Below are 8,725 nucleotides of genomic sequence, written 5' to 3'. Positions count from 1 at the left end.
CCGAGATCATGACCTGAGCTGAAATCAAGAGTCAGTCGTTTAACTGACTGAGCCACCCAGGCGCCCTGAGAGCGCACTTTGTTTCTATGAGCAGTCAGTAGGTTTTCATTTCTTTAAATATACTGTCTCCTTACTCTGAAAAAGCAAACTTAAGGCTTTTATGGCACACCATAGTAGAATGTTGATATGCACAAATTCTAGTAATTACCTTTTCGGATAATGCCGTTAGAATAAATTTAATTTAGGGTATATTTAAATAAGTTAAATAAAAATGCTAACAAAGAAGAGGAAGTGATAATTGTACATAAGAAAGTACTCAGAATGTATCAGACCTAATGGGACTAACTGGTGAGTTTCTTAATGTCTACATTAGGTCAAACTCATAGTTAAAAATGGAAGGTGGACAGTTAATTATCCAGATATTTAGAACAAAGAGGCAGCCTAAATGTGTTGCTAATCACAGATGACAGAAGGAGAGAGGAACATGCAGAGAATAAGTAAGAATTTTCTTTGTTTAGGGGAACTGGTGCGAACTTGATAGCATAACATATGACATATAATAAGGAATGTTCTGCCCGGTAATATTTTTTAAAAGAAAAACAAAAAAAAAGAGTGTAGATTCCTTAACTTCATTAGCTGAACTGAAAGTACATCAAGTAAAATTAGATGTAGATATATGCAAATGTTACACTCGGGCCATAGAAACTGGCTTTTCTGAGCGCATAAATGCCCCTTTTGAAATAGATTGACTGCTGGTGTTTCAGATCTACCGTGGATGGACAACAGTCAATTTAGAGTGTATGAAGGGCAATTCCCCTTGTTTACAAACAGTAAATATCGTACAAAATATCAACACCATTACTGAAGGTGGATTTAGCTACACTTCATCCCTCGAACCCTGTAATTCTGCAGTTGTATATATCATTAACCAAAACCCATCTTAGGCAGCCATTACATGATGAAGTCTTTTTTTAACTTGTGTTAAAAATATGCCTTTTTTATTTCCTATTCTCCCTTTGGAGCCATAGAAACCAGTCCAGCCTCTTTCCCAAGAGAGCTATTCAGAGTTGGAAGTCAGCTATGGATTTCGGTAATTTCTTCCATAAGTCGTGTCTCCCTTTCGAGTATGGATATCTCGAGTACTGTCGTTATTACCATAACCAGTCATTTCTGAATGTTCCTTTTCTCTTTAAAAATGTAGTGTTCAGCTGAAGAGCAGTGACTTTGGAGTCAAGTTACTCTGTTGCCCATTAGCTGTGTGACTTGGGCTTAATTTAATCTCTCTGTGCCTGGTTACTCACCTGTAAAATGGGGATAATGATTATACTTAACTCATAAACTTATAGCTGTGAATTTTACCGTAGCACTTATGTGTTAGGCATTATTATTATTTATTATTTCTACCGTTATTCTAAACACTCCTTTAGCATGCATGATTTGCATCTGTTACATACATAGTCAACTCATTTACTATTACTAAAATTTCAACTTGAATCCCCACTCTCACCTCACGGGCGTAATTGCTAATCTTAGATTCCCTTACTCTGACCTGATTCACTTGAGCTGAGTGTGGAATGCAATATTGGTCTATATACTACATTTATTTTTATCAGTATCAGTCTATGGTTTCACCCTAACACATTTGGTTGGATCCTGATTTTATCATTTAATGCATTTATGTTTTCTTTTTTTTAAATAAAGATTTTTATTTATATATTTATTATTTATTTATTTACTAGAGAGAGAGAGCATGAGTAGGTGAAGGGGCAGAGGAAGAGGGAGAAGCTGACTCCCCACTGACTGTGGAGCCCAGCATGGGACTCAATCCCACAACCCCGAGAGCATGACCCAAGTGGAAACCAAGAGTTGGACACTCACCTGACAAGCCAACCAGGCGCCCTGCATTTAGGCTTTCTAAAAAATAATTTATTAAAATACATTCACATACATGATTAATATGCTTTCTAAACTTTAACTCTGGTCATAGGTAATAAGAATTGAAAAGAACTAGGGTGAGGAGATACATGTAGTGAATGGCCAGGAAGGATTACAGATTGAAATTGTGCATATTTTAGGTACTTTGAAAATTATCCTTCTTAAAATTATTAGTCCAGATGTCCTTATGTTCACCAACATGTGCTTATATAGTTATGTTTCTACAAGAATTTATCAAATACTTTTGTGACAAATAACCATTATAAATATCATCTCCATAAGGGCCATTGTGCACTCATTTCCTAATCTCTTGACCCTATTTAAGAAGTAAATGAGTTCAATCTGTAGTCACTTATTTTCTGCAGCTGTGCAAGTTTTAAGTGTGTATCTTTCCAGATAGTTTCTTAATATCCCTGAAACAAATAGTTCTAGAACCAATATTGGGATTGATTTTAAGACTAGATCAGATATTTGGGTTTCCTCCTTTGAAAGTAATTAGTATTTTCCATCTTCTAGTATTTTAGCACTTTTATTCTGACTTCTCAAATATCAATGGTGGTGATTTAGTGAATTCTTGACACAGTGTTCTCCGAATTTTGAAGAGATGATGACTGGGCTGGGAGACTGCTCAATTCAAAGTAATCTCGTGTTCTGTACACTCGAGTAGCTCCCTGGTGCAGTCAGGGGTGAAAGAAATGATTTGGGGGATACAGAATCATCATGTACATTTCACTTCAACTTAAGGACAATGCCATTCCAGAAAACTTGGATTCTAAACCCTGGAACTGACAACATAACCAACTTTAGTCATTTTGGGATCCCTAGTGTGCTAATTTCCAAGTTCTTTAAATCTCCAAATAATTCATGACATACCTTATGTTTCCTAAACTTTTTCCTTTTAAATGTGCTGCACGGTGGCTTTCCAGGCAGACTCAAATTTCAGTTCCATTCCCCTGCGTGTTACGTCAAACCATGTCTTGCATAAGGAAGACACTTGGCCACACGGTTCTTGCCCCTCTTTTTCTAAGGGAGGTCTTCTCCCCTCCCCTTTCTCTCTCTCTGCCCTTCTCTGTTTTCCTCACTAACTTTTAGTTACCTGTGGTGTTCATCGCTTTAGTCACTTCCTCTAGGAGGCCCTCTGTCACTGCCCATCCCTCCATGCACCTTGTCTCCATTAGGCGCCTCTGCTGTGTGTTCCCATGGCTCTCCACATGGCCACTGTGAACCATTACCACACATCATTTTCATAGCTAGTTCACACATCTATGACTCCACTGGATCCTGACAATAGTAGGAAAAAAATAGTAACTATGCTCTCTTAAGTGCTTTTATGTACAAGTATGTATATAAACGTATGTATTTATCAATATATAATGGCATATTTATGTATAGATATATGGATATAGACATATATTTACTCTTCTCATCACCTCTATGAAAGACTCATATAAGTAATCATTGAAATAGAAGAATTAAGTATAATCTGTACAAGATCACACAGTGATCAAGGAATGAACCTAAGATTCCCTGCTGATAGGCACCTAATAACTACATTAATATCTTAAAAATCTAAAATAAAAACCGGTTCCCAAATGATCAACATATGAAATAATGGTGCCCCTACGGCATTTATTTTCTGAACAAGAAGCAAATAGACCCAAGGATATTATATCGGAGACATTCCTGGTTTTGACACACAAAAACTCATTGTTGTATGCCCAAAAGAAAGTGCTCAGCATGTAATGGGTGCTCACAATATCTGTTGATGGAACTAGTCATTTTTAGGGGGTTTCCAAAAGAAATGCCTGCAGCTAAGGAGATGGGTGCTCTGCGAAGTGTGAAGTGGGACCTGAGATCTCACTTAGACATTCTGTGACGCTGCATTCCTCTGTTTGTGTTCTGGAATTTTGTCAATCCTGAATCCACTATAAAAACCAGAATTAAGGGGTGCCTGGGTGGCTCCATTAGTTAACCATCTGCCTTTGGCTCAGATCCCGATCTCAGGGTCCTGGGATCAAGTCCCGTTTCAGGCTACCTGCTCAGCAGGGAGTCAGCTTGTCTCTCTTTGCCCCTCCCCCACTCCTGCTCTCTCACTCATTCTCTCTCTCTCTCAAATAAATAAAATCTTCAAAAAACCCAAGAATTAGCATTCACCTGAAAACCAAATGAATATGTATAAAAAGATTTCTCAAATTCATATTTATTTTCCATATGCATTAAGAGTACAGCATTAACTTTAGTATTTTGAGGATACTGCATTACATGGTAAAGGAAAAACTCCGTTAAATGGTGTGTCCTTGGCGTCTGCTCAGAATTCTGAACTTATTCAACCTTTTATAACTCTGAAGGATTTTGATGGAAATATATTTTTATATTGCTGACTTCAAAGGAAGCATTTCATTAGGAATAGAAGGTCAGGGGATTTCAATGTTATGAAAGAAACAGGGTGCATTGGGATATCATTTATGTACTGTTTGAGTATAAGGTCATTTTTCAGGATGATGTATGTGTATGCAGGTATGAATATATGAACATGTATACATATATGTACACACATATGTATATATAATTTAGTTCATATTAAAATATTAACATATTTTACAGACATAAAGTATCAATATAAATGGAGTTTTCCTAGTTGAGTATCCTGGGCTGAATTTTGTAAGACTTTGATAGCGGAATTGTGTTCATTGAGTTTTACTAAAGACTGTTAAATTAATATGTGCAATTTTCATGGGAAAGAAATTTATTTTAACCTCCAGGCTATGCCATTGTCCCTTTGGGGTGTGTGTGTGTAATTTAGGAGTGTCCCAGCATATCCTCATTTGATCTCTTTGCTTTATGTTCTGGTTTAGAAGAAAATTGCAAAAGTGGCATATTTATCTCATAACTTGATCATTTGGGAACTGATTTTCATTTTAGAGTCTTAGAGATTCTTAGAGATGTTAATTTAGTCATTAGGGGTATTTATTTTGCCCTTACAAATATATGTGTTGTGTGCATGGGTATCCCACAAGCCAGGGTGTTTCCTATTGTGTGTGTGAGTGTGTGTGAGTGTGTGTGTGTGTGTGTGTGAGTGTGAATGTGTACACATCTGTTTGGGGTCCTTGTTTTTCAATAGAGTGTGCTTCTATTTTTAAGATGTAGCTTGGCAATCGAAAGTTACTCACTCCCTTAGATAATTGTAACTGTCACAATGTCAGTAAGGTTTACACTCCCTTCACATGAGACAAGGTACACATTTCATTTAAATTAGCCCTAATTCTCTCACTTCAGCAGTCTGCTTGTGTGAGCAATAGTGAAGCTTGGCTAGTCACCCTTGTTTCCTGTACTAACACTGAGCAGTACTGAAACTGCTGTCAGTATCCATGATTAGAGGATGCTGGAATAGGAGCATAAAATAAGGGTCTCAAAGCCCCCAAGAACTAACTGTACAAAATAGTAACAAATTATGAGTATTCTTATGCCACAAGCCCAGATGAAAATTACATTTCCCCTTGGGTTATAAATGTGAATATTTTCACATAGCCTAGAAAAAGTTTAATATTTAATTTCATACATAAACATATGAGAAAGACTTTAAGGAGTGAAAACTGATGTTCCATATTTGCAAATGTGATCCAAATTAAACCTGGCTTTACAATAGATATTTGAGCTGCAAATAGCCTTTTGTATAGCAACTCTTTCTCTAAATCTGTATTTTGTATAAAGAATTATTCACCATCTATCCACCTTAACAAATCAGACGTTTTCATTATTCTGCACTCCTTTCTAATTGTCCTTGATGTACACACACATTTTACCACAGTGTCATAAATTTGTTTTCATGGGGCGCCTGGGTGGCTCAGATGGTTAAGCATCTGCCTTTGGCTCAGGTCGTGATCCCAGGGTCCTGAGATCGAGTCCCGCATCGGGCTCCCTGCTCCTTGGGAGCCTGCTTCTCCCTCTGCCTCTCTTTCTCTCTCTCTCTCTCTGTCTCTCATGAATAAATAAATAAAATCTTTAAAATAAATAAATAAATAAATAAATTTGTTTTCATGTTCTATACATTTCACTTAATTTATTAATCATAGGGTTCTTCCATGTGCCTACAAAGCAGTCACAATATAATTTTAATAATGGGATAGTATTCTGTCAGAAATTCTATCATTTTAATATATTACATTATTATTGATTCCATGATACCATTGCCCTCCTAAAATAATTCCAAGAACTGTATTTACTAGGTAAAAATGTATAAGTGTTTTTATAACTCACATCAAACACATTTTAAAAGTGATGGTATTGTGATTTAGAATGTCACAAGGTCATGAAATGTTGTAATTGGCATATTTTGAAGTCCTCTCTCTATACAGTTTAAAATAAAAGTAGAGCTTTCTACTCCTAAAGGCTTATGAGCAGTATTTGTCAGAATGGTTCTAACAGACTGAAACTAAAGAGGTTTCTCAGAAGACCTACAAAGTTCTCCTTCTTGATTATCATTATTAGTGACATCAAGAATTTAGTAATGTCTGGGGGACAGAAGCAGGGTGTGTTTATTAACTTGACAATTATACCAAATGTAGGCATGAAGCACTTTAACACTTCTTAATTAATCTAAATTACAGAACATGCTGACAAGTTATATTTAGAAATCAGAGCAGAAAAGCTTATATATCTTAATGGACATATTTAGTTCGTTAGCCAATATCCTAACATTATTCAGCAATCATTTATTAAGTGCCTACTATTTACTATATGCAAACATAGTTGTAGATTCTGGGGATGTGCTGATAAACAAGCAAAGTTCTTGCCCATTTGAAGTTGTATCCACTTCCTACTTACTGAAGAAGGACTAAGAGTCTCTGTACCTTCTCAAAATATATTTACTATATCAACAGTTTGTTATTTACTGATTATTTTACTGAAGATTTCATGGAAAGTTATGAAAGGTTTTACATTGCACTCCCTACAGGGAAACAATAAAAATCCCTTAGAAAAATTAAAGCGTCACTGGGGGATTTCTGCTTCAAGCCAGCATAGTATAACAGATACAAAATTTTCCTTCCTACAGGAGAAAACAACAAAGATAAATAAATAAAATATATAAAACAATACTTTTCAGATATTGGAGGTTAGGGCAGGGATTCCTGTGAGAGAGAAAAGAGATTAGTGAGCATGATGACTGCCCTGAGATTTGGTCTTCAGAGACTTTCCCAGCTGTACTGTTGAGGAGTAACCCAGGTGCAGCCTGGCTATTTTGGATTAAGGGACATTCTATTCAGATTAAGGGACAGAAATAGGTGGCTAAGAAGGTTAAGGCAGCTGGAGTTCACAGGACAGAGGACTGGAGAGAAAAGAGCTTTCCAAAGAGATGGCTCCTGAGATTTGGAGTCCTCTCCAAGTCTTCCCCCCCCACCCCCAATTGTTCTGTATTATCTTTAATTAAGTATAAAGACTTCCAATCAAGTCACCTAGAGACCATTTTACCCACTGCTCTGTTTGGCTGCCAGTCTCTTGTCTCTCTCTTCAGCAATGGTGAGGTGAATACACTTTCTACAGGGAAGAGAAATCCATGGCTTGTTGCCTTTCCCAATAACAAAGAAGTTGGAGAGCCAGTTGGCAAATCTGTTGCTATTGGCATCTTTCATGGGAACTACATGGAAAGACCCAGGTTGTCTTTCTCTTTTGGTGATCACACCAGTTCTTCCCAGGTTAGCACCTCTGGTCACCATACACAGATTACCAGTGTCAAACTTGATGAAATCAGTAATCTTTCCAGTTTCCAAATCAGTCTGAATGGTGTCATTCACCTTGATGAGTGGATCAGGAGAGTGGATGGTGCCAGCATCACGGGTTACCAGGTGAGGGATTCCTTTTGTTCTCACAAACTTCCTTCTCAGTTTGTACAACTAATACTTGGCCTCCTCAGGTGTAATCGAATGAACAGAAAAGTGACCTTTGTTGTCACAGATCAGACAGAAATTCTTTTCAGTCTTGACAATGCTGATGACATCCATAAAACCAGTAGGGTGGGTTGTATCAGTTCAGATCTTGCCATCAATCTTAATAAAATGCCTCATACAGATCATCTTTACTTCATCTCATGTTGGGACATTATTAAGTCTGTTCCTTAGGAAAATAATGAGAGGGAGACATTCTCTTAGCTTATGAGGACCAGTAGATGGAGAAAGAACAAACACACTGGTCAGTTTATTTGGCATCCAATGCTTTGGAGATGCTATACACTTCAGATGCTTCTGGGGATCATGAGCCACGGCTGTGCTAGGCACAAAAAGAGAACCACCTCCTTCTGGTACCTAAGAAAAGAGAGTAGAGTACTCTCTACGTCTTAAGTTGAATATTGACTGGCACAAGCTTATGAGGAAACTCCCTGAGGCTATGCAAAGAGCCTGAAAAGAACAGAGGAATGCTTCTCAGGGCTCACACAGAACCAAGGATAGTTCATGTTCTAACTAGCCAAGTGGAAAACTCTAATTTCCAGAATGGGAAAAAAAAAAAATCTGCATAACTTAGAGTACTCAGAAGGATATCCTAGGGGTGCCTGGGTGGCTCAGTCCATTAAGTGTCTGAATCTTGATTTCGGCTCATGTCATGATCTCAGCGTCGTGAGATTGTGCCCCGTGTCAGGCTCCATACTGAGTGTGGAGTCTGCTTGAGATTCTCTCTCACCTTCTCCACCTGCTCATGCTCTCTCTAAAACAAAGAAAACAAAACAAAACAACAAAAACCAACAACGAGAAAAGGATATCCTTGTAGTGGAGATAATTAATACTCAGGAAGATATTAT

At 37.4% G+C, this 8,725-nt stretch overlaps 1 pseudogene; it reads right to left on the bottom strand.

Annotated features, from left to right (window-relative positions):
- Positions 1 to 7,400: 7,400 nt before the first annotated feature.
- Positions 7,401 to 8,201, bottom strand: LOC114210263 (small ribosomal subunit protein eS4, X isoform-like; annotated as a pseudogene).
- Positions 8,202 to 8,725: the final 524 nt, after the last annotated feature.

Source organism: Eumetopias jubatus, unplaced genomic scaffold (genome assembly GCF_037043125.1).
Source record: "Eumetopias jubatus isolate StellerSeaLion01/CBP00866 unplaced genomic scaffold, mEumJub1_p1.0 scaffold_17, whole genome shotgun sequence".
Taxonomy (NCBI): domain Eukaryota; kingdom Metazoa; phylum Chordata; class Mammalia; order Carnivora; family Otariidae; genus Eumetopias; species Eumetopias jubatus.
The sequence above is the reverse complement of the archived record's forward strand: the minus strand, read 5'-3'. Positions and strand labels throughout refer to the sequence as shown.